Source organism: Xiphophorus hellerii, chromosome 20 (assembly GCF_003331165.1).
Source record: "Xiphophorus hellerii strain 12219 chromosome 20, Xiphophorus_hellerii-4.1, whole genome shotgun sequence".
In the NCBI taxonomy this organism is placed as follows: domain Eukaryota; kingdom Metazoa; phylum Chordata; class Actinopteri; order Cyprinodontiformes; family Poeciliidae; genus Xiphophorus; species Xiphophorus hellerii.
Genome location: NC_045691.1, coordinates 25,529,270 through 25,554,930, shown reverse-complemented (window position 1 = coordinate 25,554,930; position 25,661 = coordinate 25,529,270). Strand labels below are relative to the sequence as shown.

At 40.4% G+C, this 25,661-nt stretch overlaps 1 protein-coding gene across 3 annotated transcripts in view; it reads left to right on the top strand.

Annotated features, from left to right (window-relative positions):
* Nucleotides 1–1,031: 1,031 nt before the first annotated feature.
* The window catches only part of ndrg3a (ndrg family member 3a), a 60,357-nt gene continuing 35,727 nt past the window's right edge, over nucleotides 1,032–25,661 (top strand). For all 3 annotated transcript variants that reach the window (XM_032548955.1, XM_032548953.1, XM_032548956.1), the window contains exon 1: nucleotides 1,032–1,187. The gene's annotated coding sequence lies outside the window, so the exon portion shown is untranslated. The remainder of the gene's footprint in view (nucleotides 1,188–25,661) is intronic.

Sequence of the window (25,661 nt, the reverse complement as noted above, 5' to 3'; positions counted from 1 at the left end):
CTCCTATTATGACCTGGAGGATGTCTTCTTAAGAGAGATGACTGGGGTTCCCCCCTGAAGCCCAGTCGGGAGGGAACATTCCTATCCCTTAATCTGATCTTGGATAAACAGCTAGCTGATTTTGTCTCTGGCACAGAAGACATAACTCATGAATCTTCCTTTTGAATTTTACTTCACAATCCTCTCAAAGTTGCAATTGGCCCTTTTGCTTGTGGGCTTTTCTCAACTGCACTTTTTCCTTTCACTAAGCTAAACCAAACAATGTGAATGAATACTAGGGCTGTACAAGAAGTCACAAATTTATTATTATGACTGTACACCGTATTGGTATTGCAAAGAATTGCTCAAACTGCAGTAATTTTTAGCTAAATACCTTGTGTTCAGCCTCTTTATTGCCATTGTATATTTGATTATGTTTGGAATATACTGCAGCAGAAAGTGTTTTTGGAGCCATCAAAATGTCCAACAAAGTTATCTCACCACAATTTTTTTTTTTTGCATACTATCAATTTTTTTCAGCAGTTGAATAAACTTACTATGAGTCTACATCAGGAACAAATCTGAGGAAGTAAGACATAACAGTGCCAGTTTATGTACTTCAGGTAATCGCAATATTTAGCTACATTGTCCAATATCGCATAATTCTCTAATATGGATTGTAAAGGAAACAGCACTCTGAAGAGCCAGCTTTTTATAAGATAAGACAATAAGACTTATATATTAACTATTTTTGTTGTTGTTCATGCAAAGTATTGTAATTTCTGAGAAACTGAATCGACGTTTCTTTATTTAGCTACTAAAACAATTAAAATGAACAGAAACAGCCCTTGGAAACATATCAGTGTATTTAAAATGGCAAGTCGTGCGAGTTTTCCTTTTTAAAATTGAATTACTGTGATTTTTAAGTGCGCCTGTTTTTCTGAGCGGAGTGAGAACTCCTGTTTCCTCTTCCTACCTGTGTCGCTGTGCCGCCTCCTCTCATTGGCTCCTCCGCAGCGTGTGTCTCGTCCGCAGCGTGTAGTTCCGCCCACAGTCACTCAGACGTTCAGGCTGTCGTGGAGAGGAAGCGGCAAGCAGAAGCTGCTTGTTTTCCACAGCTCAAGATACGCATTTATTTGTTGCTGTTCAGCAATTTATCAAGCGGGGAGTTAACTTTAATTCACCGGAAGCTCATTTTCACCGACGAGGTAAGTGTTATGTCCGTGTTTACCCCGGAACATCTTCAATTTAACCACAGTTACAGATGCGCCCTATGCTACAGGCGGATTGCCTCAGCTTTCTGGATACGGTACAGTTTGCTCTGCTTTTCGTCTATATGTTACCCTGTTATTTTAGGCGAACCGAGTTGGTGGTGAAAGCGTCAAAAAGTCCCAAATTACCGCTTAAAGCCACATGTTTGAACCCCGGAGGGCTGAAATGAGACAAAGTGGAGCGGTTCAGTAAGAAAAACTGCAGCTGAACTGGATCGAGTTCGAGTGCTGCTCATCTCTCACAGAGATGCGACATTAACACACCGAGGAGCTCGTTTATTTGTTTTTATCGGGATGCTAAGTAGGAATATATATTTTTAATCGTGCACGGATTAAATTAGCTGTAGTTTTTACAGGAAAAAATGGAAAAAGGCCTGTCACCTTTTTATAAACCGAGCTAAAAAACAAAGGAGTTAACAGGTTATATTTATGACTACCTCTTACAGAAACACGTTTCCCAGCGAATGTGATTTTAGCAGAATACGTCACACAGCTTTAAAATAATAATAGTAAAACATAATAAATGTAAACCACAAAATAAAAGTTCTTACTAGTTGGTTATTTATGACGGGACTGTACAGTACGTTCACAATGTTTCGATTTTTTTCCTTTCTTTTTGTAAAGAAGAAAACGTAAAACTAAGTTATGATCTATTTGTGTCAGAAGTAATCTATTAATTTCACTGCTAATATCTATCATTATCAAACAGATCGGCTCATGCATTCACACATGGCATGCACTCCAATGTCAGGAGGACAACACACGAAGGTCACACGGGGTCAAAAAGCACCGCGTGGGCTGACCTCAGTGGGTAGTTTGAGACTAAAATCACAAGACGCACACATAATTCCACTTATCTCTGATTTTAACAAAAGATGGTAACACTGGAAGGTCATTGTGACCTTTTTTTTTGCTGACTTCTTCAAATCCATTTGTATTCTTCAGTCTATATTTCATCGTCATGCTGTTTGACTCATGCTCTCTATCTCCCATGGCGTCCTTAAATGCATCACACGGTTAGCAGAGTGTGAGTAGTGTGTCCAGCTTGCACAACAAGCAGCAACCATGAGTTTGTTGACACTCGCAACATTAACCGCTGAGGACCGTTGCTCCACCTTGAAAGGCAACCAGATAACAGATTAGCGCCAAAGCTGTCGTCTTTCTACAGGATCAGGCTTGCTGGGGTAATAAGAGGTTTACGGCCATGTTGTCGACGTGTGCTGGTTGATTATTACACGGAGAATCCACTGCCATACCAACGGGACGGTCAAAAGTTGTTCATTAATCCACATGTTGCCCTCAGGGTGTTTAATTTTGTTGGAAACATTTTTGCTTAAGTGTCTTAAGACTAAAGCAAAAGGATAGAGATACAGCTGTAGATTTTATTCTTTAAGCTTTCACCTACTGAGAAAAATACAACAAATTGTCTGTAAACAGCAAAAGAAAGGTTCCCACTATGAGCTGTCATTAATTACTTAAATAAGTAGCAAATATGCTATCACAGTACACAACAGATTTCATGAAAACTAAATGGTTATCAATTTGGGGATTATTTTCAGGGTTTAGCGCTAATAGTGTCAATAACATGACTAAAAACATCAGCCTCCGTTTGCATTCCTGAGATTACGCAGATCCTCAGCTTAACTTGGAGATTTCCAAAAGCCTCCCAGTGTTTATAAATCCAGCATGTTCCGTGACAGGAAGAGGCTGAAGGGTTCAAAAGAACGAAACGGAGGAGCGGGTTCGCTGGTCGGCCTTTCTGTTGTCTGCCCAAGTCCGCTGCAGGCCGAGCCACTCCTTCAACCGGTGAAGGAATGTCCTCAAGGCGGGGGGGCTAATTATTAGCTAGAAAAGGTATGAGACGACCCATGCTAGAAAAAATGCTAAAATTTTGAAATGAGCAGCAACTGCTGACGTCTGGTTGTCTGAGTCGGTGTTGAATTGATTTGTGGTAGCAGTCTGAGTGAACGGCTTGTAGAAAATACAGCTTCCCTTCAAATTGCTTCCAAAACAATTTGAGTTTTCTCTGACTTCATTTTAAACTCCTCACTGGGTCTGTTCAAATAACAAATTTTGCTGCCTGGTAAATTTAGACATTATTGCGCTAAACAATAATATTTTTGAGATGATTTTCAACTAGTGTAATAATAATGGCATAACAATGCAAGGACACCTAGTCCTGTCACAATACATTGTACTGGCTGATGAACTGGCCCAGAAATTATTGCAATGTATGATATTATTGTTTTTTTTAGACCATTTTCAAGAAATGTATCGATGATGGAATAATAATCTTAATCCACATTCTCAAAGACTACTAAACTGTAATTTTGTTCACAACGTCCCACACTGGAAATGGAAGATAATTTACATATCAAAAGAACAAAACTGTAAATAATAGGAAATAAAAAGCATAAATAAATGAATTATTAAGTTTCTGTAAACAAAGTTGCTCTTCAAAAAATATTAATCATCAGAATGGAAATGATTGAGCTCATTCTAGTTGATTAATTTCTTATTGCGACAGACTTGCCACTCACCGATACAGAAATGGCAAACTTTTAAGTCTTCTCACAGTAACGACTTCCACACAGAAGAGTGTTGCTGCTAGTGCAACCTCATATAATCGGCATGGTGCATTCACTGCTCAGAAAAAGATGTAGTTTTCTGAGTTTCAAGTCGTTGGACGGCACCAGTCAAGATTAAGATCCACAAATTACGGTCCCATCTGTTTCGTCTCTTCGCTACTACAGAATAATTCCGCCGCCCGGCCCTTCTTTGTCACAACAACACAATCCGTGAACCATGTGAAATAATTTCAGGACGTCCGCATTAATCAAAACCGATATTAAAGCCCTTTTCAGCTCGGATTACAGCGTAAACTTGATGTATTGCAGGGATTACCGAGCACATAAAAAGGCAGAAAAGCTCTTGTGTGGAAGAGGATTTCTTGCAGCAGCGGCGGGGGATGAATGTCAGGCCGTAACACCCAGCGGAGGGATAGAGACAGTAATTAAGCCTCCGTGCTGACAGTCGGTCTGCCTTGTTTTTTTCTTTTTCTTTTCCACCTCAGCTTTTGCTGGGCCAAAAATCGATCCATGTTCAGACCCAGAGAACCGAACCTGAAACACCTGTAAGAGGAAGGCCTGGTCAGACCTTACTGTTGATGCGTGCACAGACTCTAAAGCCACTGTTTGAATTGCGTATCGTTAATAAAAAGTTACATATTATGTTCTAATAAATGTTCAGCTGCAGTTTTCTTGACGTTTGCATGTTTCTACATAAAAATACTCATTCAAAATAGAAACATGTTACATTGTTGTTTACTGTCCAACATAAACATACTTGCATTTAAACTGTAGGTTTAACTTTGTTTTCTCAGAAACGTCATTAAGTCATAATGGCTTTTTAATCTGGCTTCTAAAATAAATAAAAAAACTAATAAAAACTGCTAAAGTAACTTGACTTTTCCTATGAACCTGTTTTGCATAAAACTGCAACATATTTGGAAAACAAAAAATTGGCACATGGTCATAAGATATTGCAATAAGTTTTGCGATTAAACCACTGTGTGTTTGTTTCTCTGTAAAATTGAAATCTCATCCAACTGGCCAATTATGTTGTTGGCAACCAGAGTTTGGTTGAATTTCTTTCAGACACGATGAAAGGATCCAATCCCAGCTGGTTAATTTATGAGATTGTTCATGCTAAACTAGCTGGTGTTGCAGATTGTGTTGGCCCAAACCTTTGGTGGTTCTGTCACCAGTACTTTGAGGTCTTTAATGTACACATTCTAATTTTTTTGATGTTCTGCTCTTTATGGGGTGAAGCTTACTAACATCACGCTGCTGCTGGACTGGAGAGCTCATTCAGCTGCATCTGAAGAGCACAAAGGAGCGTTATCACAGATCCTTCCTCCCAGCAGCTCTCTTCCAAATTTTCAGTGATTCTCAGTTTTAATAACACCTCGCCTGTTATCAGTAAAATCTGTTTTTTAGTGTACTTGGATACTTAGTGCTTTTCAAAATAAAAATGATCCTACTCAGTTGCACATTTGTTTAGATTGTAATACTCAATTTCTTTAGTTACCACAGAGTATTTAATGTTGTAAATTTTACGATATGGCATGCTATTTTTAATTCAAGTTCTATATATTGTCACTTTTCGTCTGTTACAGCAGAATTTCCCTGTTGCGGGACTACAAAGGACATTTCTTCTGCTCTACTTGATATTAGCCATTACTTAGTCAGGCTATCTGAACAATAGCAACTTCTGCTTTAAAGACAAGTTTCTAGGGCTGCACCGATATGAAAGTTTGGGCCAGTATCGGTACATTAAGATATACCGACAAATAACTAATATCAGCTGAAACTGATATTGGCGCTCAGATATTTTGCATCCCTCCAAGTTTCTCTTTCTCATAAGCGAAGGTCACAGAGGTGACAAAAAAAAAAAAAAGTGTAGCAGCCGTTCATCCAGCTGAACGTGTTTAGCAGCAGGTGGGGGAGAGGGGAAAGTTCGCTGGTATTTACGAGAACTTCCATCTGGTGTCTCCTTAAAAAGATGGAAAATGTAAAACCGTTTTGATGCTGCAACTTTTTAAAACTTTGATATACTTTGAGTTTGGTAATTGGCTCTTCTCTGGTCAGTTACTAATGGTTAGATTTACTAACAGGTCACCATACAAGTCCACGTTGACCAGTCTTCATTACGTCAAGACTACAACCAGTTTCAAGTCGAGTTCTTCTCTGACCTGCTCCTCAAAAACAAAAATGCCTGCTATCATCATCATCACCTACTCAGTTTGCCGTTTGTTTTTCGTCATGAGAATAAGGCCAACATTGTTCTTTATGCGTCGATGTCAGCCGGACCCTTTGCTCCGTTGCTCTGCACAGGCGCAGCACGTTTGTAACTAGAAGTCATTTGTAATGTAAGATGTTCCAAGCTTCGAGTTACAGCCGAAGCGTTGCTAAAGCAAGGACACCACCTCTTCCAGGAGAATATATGTCTCCCGGAACAAAGCCGGCTGGAATTTCATACGGCTCCAGAGGTTTCTTTGATGTTTTTTTTGTTTGGTTGCTGGGACGATGGGAATGCTGAGTTTCCTGAAGGCAAAGAAGAAAAGCGTGGCAATGACTCGAATTGTATCTGAGACGGGGTATCTTGAGTGAGGCAATAAGGAGAGTCCTTGCATTTTATCCGGTGGAAGGCTCCCCTGCTGGAGCCTGGGTTCTGTCGGTCTCCATTTTCAGTATCAACTGTACCGGCAGCAGGTGGGGATGGGGAGAAGCGAAGCTCAGGTTTTAAGCTAGTTGAACCAAAACATTAAATCCAGGATTCGCATGCCCCCAACACACTGCCTGGGAACTTTTTCACACCTTGTCATGCTGCAACCACCAGCTTTGATGTATTTTATTGAGGTTTCATTTAATAGGCCAACACAAAGTAGAGCAGGAATATATGTGGTTGGAAAAAAGTGGAAAACCACCTGTTTTCTGTGTCCATACTATAAACACAACCTCTCGCGGTGTTCTTTCAACCGTGGCTTTTAACAGTATAAACAAGCATAATAATAGAAATAATATTTTGCCACTTGTATTAGTGGCAAAATAAATGAAAAGTTGTTTCTCAGACTAGAATTAATGTTCCAATTGTTATTAGTTAAAGGCAGATGTAAACAGGTGGGTTTTTAGCCATGACTTAAAGGATGTCAGCGTTTCGTCTGTTTTGCAGTTTGTGTAAGTTTGTTCCAGATTTAGTGGAATGTAAAACCTGAATGCTGCTTCTCCGTGTTAGGTTCTGATTCTGGGAATGTAGTACCAGGAAACATGAGAGGTCTGGAAGGTTGATACAACAGCAGATATTGAATGCATTGTGGTGCTAAGCTGTTCAGTGATTTATTAACTAAGAAATATTTTAAAGTCTACTCTCTGAGCTACAGGGAGTCAGTGTAGGGACTTTAGAACTGGGGTGATGTGGTCTATCTTCCTGGTTTCAGTGAGAATGTGAGCAATTGCAGCTGTCAGACTAATATTTTTTAGGCAGACATGTAAAGACACTGTTGCAGTAATCAATGCAACTAAAGATAAATGTATCTTGGATGAGTTTTTCTAGATCTTGCTGCAACATTAGTCTTTTAATCCTCTAAATGTTCCTCAGGTGATAAAAGGCCGACTTCGTAACTGTCTTTATGTGACTCTGAAGGTTCAGGTCTGAGTCCATCATGACTACACCCATATTTCAGGCCTGATAATTCGTTTTTAACAGTAACTCCTGAAGCTGCGTGCTGACTCTTGATGGTTCCTCTTTGGGTCCAAAAATGAAAACTTCAGTTCTGTTTCTGTTCAGCTGCAGACAGTCTTGCAGAGTGAAGTTAAAGGGGCATGAATACTTCTCCAGAGCCCGTTTAAAAGTGACGTTGTCGCAAGAGCCTCGTATAAAGACTCACTGACCCTCAATACATTGCGCTTGTCCTCCTGAGGGACTTCGTCTGGCCCTGGGAGACCCCTGCCGGACGTCGACTGTTGATGTTTTGAAGACGCTCTCGCTGAGGCTGCAGGTTTCTTTCTGATCCCCACGGAGAAAACGTTCACACACAGTTTCACTACGAGGTGGTGGATCTCTCAGGAAGGAGTGTGTTCCAGGACTTGCAGATTCATGTGTGTGTCTGCTTAGGATGGAGAGGGCTGGACGATATTGCTGAAAAATGTATCACGACATGAACATTTCGTATCAGTTGATATTGATAATTATTGCCAAACTGGTACCCTGACTCTTTTATTCAGACATTTCACTCCATGCTGTTTATTTTTAAGCAGTTATGATTTGGTCAAAAACTTCAATTGCTGGTGCCCAAGATATTCAACAGGTTGTTGCTAGGTAACAAATGAGTGAGTGAGTTGATGCCACCAATCTTGCTTAGCTGGCCTTGAAAGGTTGATCAACAAAAGCCTTTCCTCTGCCTACGTCCCCCAGAATGCTGTGCGGTCCTGATCGGAGTCCAGTGAAATTATTGAAGATTCTGTCAGACAAATTATCTATCGATATCGACCACGTGTCTATCACCGTATACATTTTTATCGATTTATTCTGCTGTCGATGGATTTATCTCCATGGTGTATCTTACTCTTTGTTTCTGCACAGAAGCTTTGGCTGCCTGTTGTTTTCCACATGTTGAATGAAGTCATGAAAGCAGAATGACTTCATGTAAATGATGTCTGGAAGGTCATTTGAGTTCAGGGCCGCCACCAGCTGAGCTTCGGATGGCGTTAGGAAGGAGAGGAGAAGGCGGAGGGAGGGGACCTCCTCTTGAGAGGTTGCCAAGGACACTCAGGACCTCCGTAGCCAGTGTTTGCTAAAGGTGGGGCGGTGCAGGAGTGTTCCCGGTGTTTCTCTGGAGATTGAATTGTCAGTAATCAGTCACTGTGACAGCCAGGCTGACCACATGGATAACTCTATTAGCCGAAGGCGCATTCCCGCGAGGAACTGGTTCTCACACTGAAATATGACGTGTTTGGATGTAAAGCTCTTCATGTTCTCACAGACAGAGGTATCACCGTGTTGTGTTCATGTTTTATTGAAGCCTGTGTCTCATGTTTTGGCCCATGCTGTCGAGCGCTCTCTGTCTCAGTCGGTCATTTCGCGAGCAGGGTTTACAGATGGCCTCGCCGCTGTCGCCACATCTGCCCTTGTCTGATCGCGCTCTGCGGATCCTGCTGGGCTTCCAGCGGGGCTCCACTGCTCTGGAAACTCTGCACTCCTCACATCTGCTGGTTACACACACACACACACACACACACTCAAGAGTCTCTCAGACACTTGTCTTTGACAGTGCTCTTTACATGGCCAACCATGGCTGAGGAAATCCCGACAGACCTGCAGCTCGCTTAGTGTAGCGGCGGAGGGACAGGTACTCTATTAGCAGCTCTGAGTGCAGGGCTGACAGCGGCAGCCATTCAGTTTTATTTATAGCTGAATAGAAGGAGGGGCTCAGCCGGGAGAGGCACATTCAGCTGGGCTCAGACCTCACTTTCACCTATTAGAACAGAGGTTTTTTTTTTTTTTTTGCTGTTTTTGTTGGCAGCGTTCTTTTTTTTTTAGCAATTATCTGCAGCTGTGTTTTTACTCTTTAGCAAAAGATGCATTGCTAAAGAATTTTGTGGCCATTTTCCTATCTCTAGTTTTTGTAAAACCTCATCTGCCAATACTTATTTTCATCCAATTCTTGGCACTGTCAACTTGCAGGAAGAAGCTGCTGGATCTCCCCATGCTTGCTTGCATTCTCTCCTGGTTCTCCCAACTTCCTCCTACTGTTCACATCAATTCATATTAGGTTAATTGGTTTCTCTCATGCCTAGTTTCCAACCGGCAAGTGGACCTTCACTGGGCAGACGGGGTTGAACCCAAACGTCTAACACGTTGTCCATACCCCAAATCAATGGACTATAACTCCACCCTAACCATACTGTACCATTGTCCTATGGAGCTACAGGTAAAGGGGGTGAGGAATGGTATGGTATCGGCCACTTTTACAATGGAATCAGACAAAATAGCACACCGAACTTCACCGATCCATGCCGTACCGTTCAGTGGAAACTAAGCATTAATCACCCTTAGGTTTAAGTGTGTGTTCATGATTGTTTGTCTCAGGTCTCTAGAAATGACCTCTTTAACTCTGAGGTTGTTTGATAGTCTGGTAGACTCAGTTTGACCAAAATTTCAACATTCGTTACATTTTCAACTGGTGCGGTTTGCTTCCACGCTACACTGTATCAAACGAACCAAACTCTTTGAGTAAGCTGTTCAACCCCTCGCTTGTAGTGGCGCTGCACCAAGAACCACTGAAGGAAATGACATGAAAACACTGAGCACAACTCCCTCCTTCACAAAATGCAAACAAAAAATGGAGTGGCCTGACATTTTCAGCAGTTGTAGGTTTTCTCTTTTGTCTTTGGTAAAAGACCACGAGTCATTTCTTCTGCATGTGCTAGAGTTGTGTGATTATTTTGGTTGTTTTTACCCAGAATGCCCTGCGCTAGGAACATCTCCAATTTCAACCTGTTCCATGACTCACTGAGGTTGAGAGCTCAGAAGTGGAGTGTTGGAGAATGTCGACTTCACACAGGTTTTCCTGCTTTCAAGCCCCACTGCAAAATGGTAATGATGTAGATGCCCATTGTTTTCCAATCTACAGGTGATCAACCCAATTTCTATCCATCTTCCTAGACCTAACAGAATACATAATCCCCTTTAAAAACACTTCAAGCTGAGATTTAACTGCATTCTTGTAGGTTTTCTGTAAGGACCAAGACAGTAGGGAGGTTTAAACCATCCCACTGCTGTTGTGCCTCTGAGGCACCATGCAAGGTAGTTATGGTCACATCGTCAAAACACACTGACGTTTATTTTATTTTATTTTTTGTACCCCGCCAGGAGTCTTTTTGTGGGCTCTAGTGTCCCTTATTTTTTTGGAAGTAGGCTGACAGGAAAGGGAGAAGAAGAGGGAGGAACACATGCGGTAAATGTCGCCAGGTCTGGGAGTCGAACCCGCGACGGCCGCATTGAGGACTCAAGGCCTCCAAACATGGGTCGCACTATCCCCTACGCCACCACGGCATGTCCACTGACAAAGGGTTAAACCAAAAGTTATGAATTCATTTCAATTCCTCCTTTGATTTGGCAGCTTCTTTTCTGAAAATCTACGAAATTATTTATGAACTGTGAGAGTAAGCTTAGAGAGGACATTGTCTCTATTCCTATCAATTGGCATTTTGTTCCTAGCCGCTTATGTTTTATCCTGGTAAACAAGACAATTTGTATCCATGTACTTGAACCATGGCATATTTTCTTTGTAGTTGCATTTATTTCCCATGTATTATTGAGTTAAATTCTTGTGAAAATGTTCAAAACGCACTCATCATTTAATTCACTTGGGATCGTGATACCTTTTTTATTTTTGGGGGGCTATTTACTACTTGATTTAAAAAAAAAACGTATCCTCTTCAACCTCCTCAAGAGGATAAATACTTTTATTTTTTCTGAAAGCAGACTGTAAGTACGACATGAAAAATGAATTTTAATTGTTGACAAGGGGGTACTGACTCACGCCCATGTTTCATGTTTTACGTTGCAGTCTTTGGTTACAACCAGAGAGCCTCTGTGCGCTAATCTGAAGGACTCCCATAAAATTGATATGCAACTCACTGCAGAAATTTTCCTTTTAATCATGCATGAAGTTGACTAAAATAGAATCCTTGGTAACTTTGTGAGGCCGTATAGACGGATGCACTAAAGAGGGATGGACAGGAGAGGACTGACTCACACCCCAACTAAACCCTGCCGAGTCCCCAGCTGCTCCGTGCACTGTCCTCTCTTTACGGGAATGATAGATAAATAAATAGTTTCCAGTTTACTGGTCTGAAACATCGCTCCGCCAGTGGAAAATATTGGTGTCGCTTCCCGAGTCTGTATTGGTATAAAAAAAATAAGCCTGCCACTGGAAATCATGGCCTACATGTTGGAAAGTATGGCACTGTTTTTCAGAGAACTTTCCAGGTTTTCTGAAGCTTTCTCTCATTGTGCATCTTGCCCAACATGATAATTGAGGGATATGCCGTTATGAACGAAGTCCAGCGCTACTGTTTTATGATGGAGCACAACTTGGTACATAAGGGCCCTTTAAATTCATTTAAATCTTTCGAATCTCCTAGTAATGAGGTGTTTTACAGTTTGTTGCCCAATGTTGTAAGAAGTGTGTATGGAGGTGTTTGCGTGGCTGCAGTGCATACAGGCCCAGTCTGCTCAGGTCATGTGCTGTTTAGATGGATGAGTGCATCCGAGGCTTTCCCCAAACACGGCTCTAGTTCTAAGTGATTAGAGGAAGGCCTCCCCTTTGGCAGGCAGTGCAACCCAGAGTCCGTGATGCTGTGCCAGTTTCTGTCTTTGCTAATGACCGAGCCTTTTCCTCGCTGATACGCATACAGACGTTGCAGTGACAGATGACTTTTATTGGGTTTTTCTTTCTTTTGTTAAGACATGCGAGTACAATTAGACTTTCCAGTGTAACATTTAATAAGGGGAAGTAGAAAATGCTTTTGTGTAGAGGTCCTCTAAACTCATTTTGAAGACGATGTGAACTTCAGCTGTTACAGCTAGAAACTAGGGATCAGGCCCCAAATCTGGGAGTAATGATGGATGATACCCACTCCTCTCCTGATATCAAATCACAACTTAAAAAAAACAACAACAAACAAACATGCAAACACCACCAGTAATGATCTGGTTCTGGTTTGCTCTGCATCCTCAAAATCAGAACCAAACAGGGAGAAGCAGCATTCCACAAATCTGATACAAACTTCCAAAAAACTGAAAACTAGGTGAAACACTGAGTTTCTTTAAATCAAGGCTAAAAACTCACCTGTTTAGAGTTGCCTTTGATTAGTAGAAAATAGAGCATTGATCTACATATTTGATTATTCTGATGATGGCATTTCACAAACTGCAAAGTTAGTTGTTGTTTTTATAAAATTGGTTACTATGTTATGTTTTTATGGTGTGAATCACCTTGAACTGCCTTGTTGCTTAAAGTGCTATACAAATAAACTTGGCTTAACTTTACAGATGTAATTTAATCTAAATGACCTTAGTGACACACTCCCTTACCTGTGCATGCTACATTAAGGACCAGGCCACCGGCTGGAGAAGATGGGCACATGCGGCATAAAACGAACCAGAAATAAGTACAGAAGGGCCTAATTCAGAGAGACTTAGTCATAACAGAGACGATTTACCAGAATACATCTACTGATTGGATTATACTGCAAACCATATTTTCTCCAAGGAATAAATACATTTAGCGAAAGCTGAGAAGTCGTAATTCATACAAAACTTTTAAGTCGTTTTAATATTTGCGGGGTTTAAGCCCTGGCAGTTAAGAAGCCATTTTCTGTCAAATTATAATTTCGTTCTCTGTCCGTCCTCCTTTTGTTACTAAAGTAATTAATATTTCACCAGACATTTCGACGTGTTTTCATTTGATTGAGTCGAAGTTGTGGGTTGCTGAGTGACTTTGTTCAGACCAAAGTTTCCTATGGTCTGAATATTTTCCTTTGTTTGATTTAAAATTACAACCCCACACTGTGTTCCTTAAAACCAGACGCAGTTGCAGAAAACATGTTAAATTAAGATTTACTACAGAATACCTAGATTAAAAGAGCATTTCTCCCAACTTTACTTTATGATATTGACAAAATTTCCTAAATGATATATACGCTTGTATGTCTTCAGCTTTGAAAACTGAAGACATTTACCCGCTTTCAGATGTGTCCTTGAAATACACGTCTGAATGCAAATGTTTTGTTGATGCAACTGTTTGTTTGGACAAGTTGTATTTTCCAGCTTCTGTTCAAATCCATCTATCTCTTATCACTAAATTACACTGCAGAGCGGGCGTTATGAGGGCTGTGGATCTTTCTAATCTGTCATCAGTTAAGTGATTTCATGTCAGCGCCGTGCCCAATCACTCACCGGGTCTCAGCTGGCCGGTAAGCCGATCGCTGCGGTGAAGAAAGCAAGAGAGGCTGGTGAGACATTTAGCTTCCCAACAACGTGATTCTAGGTTGTTAGCATGCAGACCTGGAGGCAAGCGCTAATACAACATGAAGTGCAGTTCATCACAATGAGGACTCAAAGCACGTCCATTTTGTTTGTGAATACCTTCACTCAAAATATACATATCGTTTTCTTTCTGTTAGCTGCTTACTAAGCAGCGACGTCACACTGTGTGAGAGATGAGTTACTATAAATCATTTTAAAGCAAAGAGGAAGTGACTTTAAAGAGGAAGTTACAATAATCTGGAACATTTTAAACAACCAGCATCTTATGTTGGTGGTTATCACAGTTTGTATTATGAAGCGCAAGTTTTAATATTTCTTGGAGAATGTAGATCTTTACCTGAACTCTTAAAAGGCTGCCAGGATTTCCAAAACTATAATGTTCCATGACAGACGATTGCTGGAAGCTGACAAAGATAAAACAGAGCTAACTTTGTGGTAATGGATTCAGCCTCTCTGCAGCATTATTCAGTGTTTAAAAGTATCAGCCTGAATTAACACCCGACATACCTTCATAGAGGATACGGTTTCCTGTTTTAGGAGCTTCTTCCACCTCTTGCGCATCCTCGGGATTCATGTTTTTAAACACTTGACTGACTCTCAAAATCAGTGGCATCTTTTACACAAGAGTGTTTATTTTTTCAGCGTGACCTCATAGGGCTTAAGTACGGTGCATTTACTGAGCGGAAAAGGATTGGATTTTACGATTCTGACTCTCACTCACCAGGGGAATTCAGTCTGAATAACACTCGATTCCTGTCACCAGCTTTTCTTTTAGGGCTTTTCTTCTGGTATTGTTTTCCATTCTTCAGCAATTTTCAAAGATTATTTTGTATCACATAATTAAATTAGCTAAGATTATTGCTGCAGAGTACATTTGCCTCCTTGATACCTGTCTCCCACATTTATCTACGTCTTGCAATTTCATTACTTTTTACAGATGTACTTCATCATAATACTTTATTTCTCTTTGTCTCTATGAATTATGGAGGTAAATAGCCTCCATATAGTTGTATATTTACTTAAAGCTTTGTGTTACACTCCTATTGGGCCAATTGACTATGGAATATCAGATTATGCCTCCTCGTCTAATAGTCAAAACACCAAATACTCCTTAATTTGCATTACTACATAAAGCTGAAACCATCTTAGCAATACCACAGACGCTAACATCCACAGTCTTCCTCATCTCCACTCTTGGGCCATGGTACAGCCAATCACTGCCAAAGGAAAAGAGTATCTGCCTCTGGATTGGCTGCTTTGTAAACTCCAGCCAATTGCATGTCGAGTAGCATTGTAGCTAGGTGTCTTAGCTTCCCGAGTTGCATTTTCTTTGGAATATTTTGCTCTGTGAAAAAAATCACATGCAGGTAAATTTTCCACGAATACTCAACCAGGACTAGGCGGTGGTCCACTGTAGGCCGTATTTATTAGGATCACATTTCCAAACTGTATAAGATAAGGAATAATAATAGTTTAGAGGTGTATAAAAATATGTTTGATCTCGATTAGTTACATCTTTTGAAGCCAAAATGATTAGCTTTAATGGCACTCATTAAGGGTGTTTCCATTTGTTTTTAGCTACTTAAAACCACAAAGGGTTGCAGCAAAGCCTGAGGTGCTGAACTAATGGCCTTTCATTGAGGCATATCCTAAATTAATCAAATAAAACTTGCCTCACAAAAGGACAACCTTTATTTATTTGTAGGCTGCCTAAAAGAGATAACGACATCCACATTAGGAGTAAATTTAATGGTCCTGGGTCGGCTGTGTTGGGTGCTGAGGCTCTCAGGCCTCAGCAGCAGCGCCTGGAGTATCGATCCGGTTTCCCCATGTTCGAGTAAAACCTCTGCAACATTATTTTTTCATTTTTTGTTTATCACTTCTGTATTGCGTTATGGACGATGGAGAGCTTAAAGTGCTGTGAAGACTGCGTCACACTGGCTTCAGATGGAGTTTATTTAATAAAGGCGCTGACAATTATAGTAATGCACTTTTTAGCTTTTATTAGACCCTTTTAATCCTGGAAAGATCAATGAGTGAGGTTCATGTTTAAGGCTTGGTTTTTTTTCAGTTTTTTCCAAACTTAATCAAGCTTTCTACTTCCCTGTTCTGGTTGCCGTTTCAAAGCATCCTGTCACATTATTCTCAGTTTTATTTCTAAACTCAAACGTGGGTGTTCTGTAGGATCTTTTGATCGTTTCTTTTTTTTTTTTGTCACATTGTCTGTTGAAGACGGGAAGATTGCGTCAGGGGAGTCCTGGGAGCTGCAATGAGGAGGACGGCGCCTCGGGAGAGCAAGCTGTCATTTAATTAAGCAGACGCCCAGCACAGGGGGGTGGAGCTGTGTGAGGATGTGCGTTGCGTTTCGTCTGAGTGGGGTCTGCTGGAAATATCAGCAGGAGACCTTTGGTGGTTACATTTTCCACCATGGAGAGGATTATACCCCCAGATCAGATTTTCTCCCAGGGTCTTCTTTTTCTTTGGGCCTCTTGATTTCAACACAACACGAGTGAGATAATCAGTGAACCGTTACCTCACCCATGTTTTGTTATTGACCTAACGAGTGGAGAGGGAGGAGGCGGGGGCTCAAATCCCGCTCAAACGGATTTCTCCCGTTCTAATTCTGTTACCAAACGAGCCGTGTTGGAGCAATAATCTGGAACTGAGCCTCGTCACAGTCCATTAGCTTTACTCTGCTGCCGATGGCCGTCTCTGCGAACCCAGAACAGTAAACACTGGCTTACGAAAAGTCGTGGGGGAGGGGGGGAACAGGAGGGCAAGTGGAGAGGGGATAAGGAAATTTCCAGTGACATGATCCTGGAGGTTTCCCAGCTGAACACGACCAGAAGACGTTATCTGGTCTTGTTTTGTCGCCCAGAATAACTACAGAAGCGTGAGGACTGGAGACATGATTGTGTTCTACTTGCAGAAGTAATATTTAGATTTGAAAGTAACTATAAACTGAGAGCTGTAATCATAATTAGGTTTCCCTGATAGCCAAGCCGGTGGTCGAATACAATCTGATACAAGCTGATAAGACAAAGTTAGGGTGAAATCAATTCCAGACAAAAATGATCATGTAAGTGAAACACCAATGCATAGTTCAGATTTTGTGTGGATGGAATGTAACTTGATTATGCTACTTTGAATTATTTAAAACTATAAACGAGTCTGACAATCTACCAAATATTAAGTCAGTTTCATAATCAGAAAATCAATCTGACGGATGAATTTGAGGAAACAGTCTGGCATAACGGGAAGAATGACAAGATTTGGGTGTATTTCTCAGGATTAGGATGTACTTATCATTCAGTCACGCTTATTTGTAGAGCACATTTCAGCAACAAAGGAGTTCAAAGTTCTTCACGTCATAAGAACACAAAAATAAAGGTATAAATACCTCATACAGTCACCAATTGACTGTATGAGGTCTGGTGTTTACAGGAACTTGAACCCAAACATAACGTATTTTGTAAAGTGCAAACAAAATCATTTAACGTGGACAGAAATGGACAACTCTCATTCAGTCAGGGAAGACATTTTGTCCTGGTTTTGAGGCGGGAGACGTCACAAGGGGTTGATCGACCAATTGGAAGTGAGCTTTGGATAAAAGATGAGACATGTTAAACAGATAATTTAAAGAAACCTATTCTCTCTCTTTCTTTCCCTCTCTAGACCAGATTATTTTCCTTCGCCAGAGACTTTCACTTAATACCTGAGTTTTTGTAAGCTTCAAAGTTTTCTGCATAACCTTCCATGAGATTTATGTAAATTGATGAACGGCTTTGCAACAAGAAACTCCCAAAACACCAACTTCTAAAGCAGGCTTCAAGTGGAGCTGTGCGTCATAAAGGAATGTTTTCTAGACTCCAGTAAATATAATAAATAAATCATAAGAATTATGATGTAATATATTGATTGATCTGTGTGGTAGGATTAAACGGCATTACCGAGATTGTCTTGCATTGAAATTCAAGTCTATTGTGAACTATGCTTTCTCAAATGAATGAGTGTTTCATTTGGCAGACTGGGTCTAACTCCAGCCTGTCACTCAGCCGTCTCCCACCGTTTCCACTATAATCCTCTTTCAGCAGTTTGAGTTCAGGAGTTTAGCCCAACATTGTTGTGGCCAAGTCAGGCCGATGACGGTCACCTCTGTGACCCTGCAATCAGAAGAGTCGCCGTCATAATGACGGTCATCGTCACTACGGTGACAAATGAAAATGGGTACCAATTGAAGAAAGTGGGTCGGTGGTACCTTCTGGCCTCTTGATCACCCGGAAAGAGTAAAAGTACCTTACAAAAGTATTGATCCTCATTGGACATTTTTGCATTGTGTCACATAACACCTACAAACCTAAATTCATTTTGAGGTGATTTTTTATTTTTTGTGATCGTATTAGGCCTGTCAGTAATAACCAACCACCACTGAAATCCATTTTTATTTACATTTCATGAAGTAGGAAGTTGTGCTCAGTGTCTTCTTCAGTGGTTTTTGGTGCAGCGCCCCCACAGGTGAGGAGGCGAACAAATTTTCGGTTCATTTGACAGTGTGAAAGCGAACCGCTCCACCTAAAATGTAACAAATGTAGCAATTTTGCTCCCCAATCAGAACTATTATAACAGTAACTTATGGATACTTTGCGTTGGTCTATATAAAATATCAATAAAAAACTTGGATGTTTGTTGCTCTTGTACCACGACAAAATCTAAAACACTTGTGCTCTGCAGGTGGTCTGGTACACAAATCCATCTTCTTGTTACGCCATCATCCAAAACCCTGAATGTGTTGAGGCGTTGGAGAGCAGAAATGTTTGCTCAGTACAGAGGAGATGGGATATTAAACGTGTTACCTGTTTATCAAACCGACACATTTGAGCATGTCTTTGTGCAAACAGTCCATCTCTCACAGGTATCGCTGACTGTGAAAACGGACCTCTTCCCTCCCTCACAGGTCTTCCTTCGACTCAGTTCTTCGTCCCCTGCAGCCTCCTCGCCCCTCGCTGCGTGGTGTGATAATTACAGCTGAACTGAGGCTTCTTTGCAACAGAGCACCGTGCAGGGGAATGGACATGGAGAACAGGATTCTAGGGCTAACCATGTAACTGTACGTTGGTTCACCACCTTTAAAGGAACGTCTGGTGTAATGGGGAAGCATTTTGCAAGAGAGAGGCAATCCCACTTTCTGATCGTACACGATCAGTTCTCCATCCCTCGCCTCATGCTGTTCCACATTCATGCTATGGTGTGAATGTGGGGCAAGCCGCACAGCTTGCAAATAGATTTCTCCGCTGTCATCGGGGAGACGACGTTCTGATCTGGTTCCACCTCGCTTTACCGTCTTTCTTTTATTATTATTATTATTATTGGCGTCTTGTTTGGGGATTGTCGGGAGGTAAACGGATTTTATAAAGTGAAGACATGGTTCTGAGGCATTGTTTCTATTGCTCGTCTCCTTGCCTCACATCTGTCCCATGGGTCTATCCCAGTTTAGAATGAACATCAGCAACCAGCTTTGTCTCTATGGCAACAGCTGTGCATGCCGAGCGGCGGAGCTGGCATGTAGTGGGAAGGAAATGGGTGCACTGTGGTGGTGTTTGCGTGTGTTTTTTTTTTTTTTTTGGTTGGTTGGGGTTTTTTTTAAAGTTGTGATTTGATATCAGGAGAGGAATGGGTATCATTTAAGAAAAGGGTGATCAGGATTTGAAGGATGTCTGGGTAACCCGTCTGTAGGACATCAGTAGGGTTGGGACAGAAAAAGCCACCCAATCAGTGTTAAAGCATATGCTGACCTTTATCTCCCATTAATGCCTCAATTACCGACTTTCCTGCTATAATTAAAGCCGTATTTGCCTCTATCCCACTTTCTGTGGCAGAGGAAGTATTGGATTGATCCCTTCAATCTGCCCAGGCATGCTGAATATTTTTTTTTTCTTTTTCTCCCATGCTCACTTGTCTAAATATTATTCAGTTCCACACTTGAGCCGGATTTGTCAGCAGGGATTTCTCCGGCCGTGTTTTCGCTTCTTATTTGTGATCGCTGAAGACTTTCCGCACTGGATCTTTCCATGTTTTTTCTGATTTATGTAATCTAAACCCTTTGCTGCCTTGCGTCCATCTGCTTTGCTGGTTGTTTTCGTGTGAGACGCAGTCTGTTGACAGAGCGCTGCGACCTCTGACACCAATAATCCGTCAGTAGGCAGATGTCTGTTCGGACCTTTGTCGCTTTAATCTGAGGTCAATGCAGACGTGATTGCTTGCCGCCGTTATGGCGGCAGGACCCCTCCTGCCGGAAGTTGGCTCATCAGTCGGCAACCTTGAAAGTTATTCGACACCAGCCGCTCAAGGTTGTTCAGGGAGGATTGGCTCAGACTCAGGAAGTGATTCTGCTCCGTTCCGGCAGCTGGTTTGGTCCCCAGTGCCTGACTGCATTTCCTCACATTTTGTGAGCTTTAAACAGGAATTACTGTAATTTTGACCATTTAAATTCTGTGAGTTGTGACAGTACAATTTTTCAATGTAATTGTCAATAATTGTTCAGTTCTGATTGCATTATTTAGTTAGTTTTATTAACAATTCTTACATAAAACATGGGTTTAACATTTAGCTAAAAATACTAATAAGATGCGAAGAATTTTGGTTTAGTTAACGGTTTTCCTTATCCACTGTTAGCTAAGAACAGTAAGACAGGTCTTTATGTCTTGCTAAGAAGTCATATCACTTAGTTTAAAAAGTTTCTAAGTACGCATTAAGCATGCATGATAGCGCTAATGCTAAAGTCAAACCTGCTAGCTAGGCATCAGGGAAAATGTTTACATGCCTCCGAGTTACGGTTGATTTGGAAAGGTTTACTCAATTTCAGCAACGCTTAATGCCAAAATTACAATGTGCTGCTCATATTTTCAGTTTCTTTGTAACATGAATGATAAACTAGATGAACAATATTATGTTATTATCAGTTAGCATTCAATACATGTGGTAGCAGTAGTACATTTAATTTTACAAATACATTTATATAGCAGCTTGAATAGCTTTGTCAGTGTTTTTGTTTGTGATAAACACACACAGATAATACCATATATATATATATAATTTAATGAATAAAACTGATGGACTAATTTCAAAATGTTTCATTTGGGTAGAGTCAGAGGTGGGGACTCGAGTCACATGACTTGGACTCGAGTCAGACTCGAGTCGTTAAAATCACGACTTGAGACTTGTCTTGAAAAAATGCTCAAAGACTCGGACTTGACTTTGACTTTCATGCCATTGACTTGGGACTTGACTCGACGTGAAGCTGTTTACTTGAAAAGACTTGATATTTTTTACTCAAAGTCTTAAAATTTAAAACACATTATTTATAAAGTGGCGTCATTAATTAATGTCACTCATTCCGTATCAATATGCGCAGACCGTCACTATGTTTTTCCTCTCTCCTTATGTATGTGTGTGTACGTAGCTGCAGCACAACCAATCAAATTAACAGGATTTGGACGTTTAAAAAAACGCGGCAAAGCTACAGAGCTCAGGGAACGAAATACGAAATAACCGCTCAATATGCTTCCGCGAGTAATTTCTTTTGGCTACGTAGGTTATGAACTTTCGACTAAAAAACGAACTGCAACTTGTAAAACATGCAAGAAGAGAATATCGGATGGAGATGCCACGACGTCCAACTTTGTCCGGCATTTGAAGCTTCACAAAGATCGGTAGGTGGCTCTTTTCTTTTGCTGTAAGATAGTTGACTTTAGCTAACTTCGTGTTAGCATGTGTACTCCGGGTTAAATTGGTGATGATTTACCATAAATCCGGTCCTTCAAATGCCTCCACAAATAATGTGCACCGTGTTAGCTCAGGAAGCCGGTGGATAGTGAGCGGGGCTCCGGAACAGAAAGCAGATTCTGGACCTGAACACAGGGAACAGAGTCTCTCTGTCCCATCATGATGATGAGCCGGGTCTAGTATCATCTAAGGATGGTTGGTGTATTTGAAGACATCTACGTTGGGAAATTATATTGACAATATATTGTTTACTGCAGTCAGTGCATTAAGTCAACTGTTTTTGACTTAATGACCGGCGTGACTGTCACATGTCGCACAGAACCCATTTCCAAGTAGTATAGCTTTGCTGGGAAAAAAAAAAAAAGACCAAATACAGTGACTGTCCCAAATAAATTTTGTGTTTAGAATATCTGTCCCATATTTACGGAGGACTGAAACTAACATACTTAGAAATAAAAGCAGAAAAATAAATGCACCAGACCTTCCTGAGTTTACTTGTGATAACTTCATTTATACTTATTTCATTTTTTGAAAACTATGATTGTTGTAGTGTTGATGTTTATTTATGAATAGAAGGAGTAAACTGAAGTCAAATGTAATTCATGAAAGGCTGTAATTTATTTTCTGACATCTGTTTACTTCTGACAGATTTGAAGAATACCAGATGAATAAGAGGATCACAAATGAACCTCAAATACATATTTTAAAAAGAACAAATGGTCTATTATTTGAATTTTATGTATAATTGCAAATTATTTAAAAAAATAAAAAATAAAAACGACTCGAAATGACTTGAAATTAAAGGTTCCTGACTTGAGACTTGACTCGACTTTTGCCTGTCTTTACTTGAGACTTGACTCGGACTTGAGGACAGAGACTTGAGACTTACTTGAGACTTGCAACACAGTGACTTGGTCACACCTCTGGGTAGAGTTTAACCAAGATTTCTGAGTAGAAACTGTGTAAGCATTATGGCCAAAAGTCGCTAGCAAGTAAATTAAATTTCTACTGCGTACTCCCGCTATTGACGGGAGTTAGAAACCACTGTCGTCCGCAAAAAGCTAAAATCCGCAACTAGTTGAGAACCCCTGAAAAAACGCTTAGAACTGCCTATTTTAATAGTTAAAACACAAAATATACCTTAATATGCTCTAATACGGACAGTGGAAGCCATTTTAGCACTGATGCAGAAGTTAGCATCCAAGACTGTGGATGTTAGCTACTCTTTGCTGCTCTTGACTTTACAGCCAATCAACGACAGGAAAAATAAATGGTTCTCTTGCATTGGCTGCTTTGTATACGCTAGCCAATAGCGTTGTCTACGTATCTGAGCTTCACAAGCTGCATTTTCTTTCCAATATTGTAAATATGAGAAAAATCTGTAAATTTTCCACAAATAATTTAATGGTCAGGTGTGCTCTGCTCTGGTATACTTAAAATGTAAATCCAAATGTTTTTATTCAAAATAATTGTAATTCTTTAATTCTTTAAATAAATGACTCTTTCAGTCTTTTGTTGACTTTTGTCAACAGGCAATGGATATCAGTTTCTCTTCCTAATTAAATGGGCGTACAAACCCTCTGCATAAACCCTTTGTTTATCAGTTCATAAACAAAAGCACGATAGTGTTTATTTAAATTTCTAATGAAAGAATCCATCCATCCATTGTGTAAACGCTTTTATCCTTGGGTTTGTTTCTTTCTCTTATTGTACACCCTGGACATTTAGCTATTATTGAACATTACATTCACAGGCTGATGCGCTTGATTAAAATTTAAAAACTTGTCTTCAGAGTTCCCTTCTGTAGAGCTTTTGACTCTTAATGAAGTGTCTTCTTTCTGTATGAAGACAGTTTTTTTCCTAAATAACACAAGGTGATCTGACCTCTTCAGGCAGCTTGAAGCACTGACAAAGACCATGCTTCATGTGCGATCATTTGCAACCTGAGCCAGGTAATCCAACACTACTTCCTGTCCGCGCCTCCTGCAGCCAGGCGAGGCTGAGCAGGCAGCGTTTCAGCAGCTGTCTCGGGGACAGACGGGGGTATTTTTTCTGTGTCTCTGTCGTTGCTCTATAATCGTGTGCAGGGACAAGCTGCTCCCTTCAAGGAGAAAACAAATGAGGAAGGCTTCGGAACATCTTGTCGAATCTGCCCGGTCCGTCTTTGTGTGTTTGCAGCAACACCTGTGTGGGCTGGAAGGATGCCCTTTTCCTCAAGATGTCATCCCTGGTTGTGCTGTCATTATGCAGCTGTGCTGAATCGCTTACTATTAATCAGCATGTGGGATGTAAAGATAAAGAGAAACGGGCTCCGGCAAAGGGACACATGAATGCAAATGAGTCATGTGCTTTATTTTTTAAAGGTTTTATTGGCTCTAGTGGCCTTTATTTGATAGTTAATTGACAGGAAAGTGGGTAATGAGAGATGGGGGAAGCCGGGCCGGGAATCGAACCTGCGACGAGGACTAAGACCTCCTAAACTGGGTTGTGCTTAACCTCTGCGCCACCACAGCACATCCCGAGTCATGTGCTTTTTAAACACTTACCGTTGGTTATTTAGTAAGGTACTGAACAGAAAGGCTAAATAACTCGTTTTAAAGTAATTTAGACTTACAACCTGCTAGTCTTTTTCTGTTCATTCTGATAAATGAAACACTACTTTGCTTAACATGTTGTAATTCATATAGCATTATGAATATTTATTAAACCTACTAAAAATCACATTAGAAATAGTCGCCTACATAAAAAGTAATGTAATTGTTTTGTTTTTGCTTTGCTTTGCTTGTTGTAAAATGTTATTTAGTTGAGATAAAATTGACCCGCTCAAACATAAGCTTCAACAGTTGTTTTTTTGCGGTGACATTGCTTAATGCATAAGACAACACATGTGAGAAGTTTTAAATATGTGTTTAAATATGTATGTATTTTTGTTGTTTCTTATAACGTCTTAAATTAAATTAACGTATTTAAAATCGAGGCCTTAAAATGTCTTAAATTTATTAATAAAGTAAGTTGGCCTTCAAATTGTTATACCCAGGTTTTAAATTTTGTCTTGGCAGAACAATTTTATCACGTATATTGTTTTTTTTCTCATGGGACTTTTCTGTCAGGGAAAAGTTTGAGTGACACTTCTTGTCATGTGACTCGAGACAATTGAGGCTATTGCTGAGTAGCTGTTAATATACCCTTGCTAGCTAGCTAACATTTTTGCGAATGTCATGGATAAATGCAAATTTATCGTCAGTTAACTGGTCAAAGTTCGTACATTTATCTGGAGATGCAAGTGTTGAGACATTTTTCAGACCATTAAAGTTTAAATTTAGGTCTTAAATTTGAGTTTGTAAGACGTACAGAAGCTCTGTGTTAGAATTATTATGTTTTGTTATCTTTCTTACATTAGTAGTTTTATATTATTAGTTGTTGTTTAGTTTTAAGGTTTAGTGTTCTCACCCCAGAGAGGAGGAACTTGATAAACTGTGTGTAGGACATAACTACACACAGTTATGTATGAACTCACGCATGTTTTCACAAGTGTTATTTAGGGGGCTTTCCTGAGATACTCCTTAGTTGTAAAACTGTCTGTGTGTTGAGTTTAGTTCTGTTTATCCTTACTTGTTAACAGTGTAGCCCCCCTGTTTTGTTAAGATCACTCGCCCACTTCCCATTCTCTCCCCTTCTCTGCTAATAAAAAGACAAGTTCTGCAGCAGGATGGCAGAATGCAAGGAGATCAGCTTGTAGGATCTGATCCTCTGTGCCTTCTCAGTTCTTGCAAGAATTTGGTTGAAAACTCAGTAACGTTGTCTGTGGTTCTTTTCTATAGGTTGAGAAAATACCTATCACTCTGTTTTTCCCACATTGTTTCCTCGCTCAAAGCCTTCCTATGAATGACTTCAAAAATGAGGAAGAAAAGAGAGCTTTAAAGTGGCCTAGTCGAAGTCAGGAAATGTGACTAAGATGTTGTAGGATGACCTGAAATAGTCTGCTGAGAAGCCTCCACAGTGGCGGTCACCGGA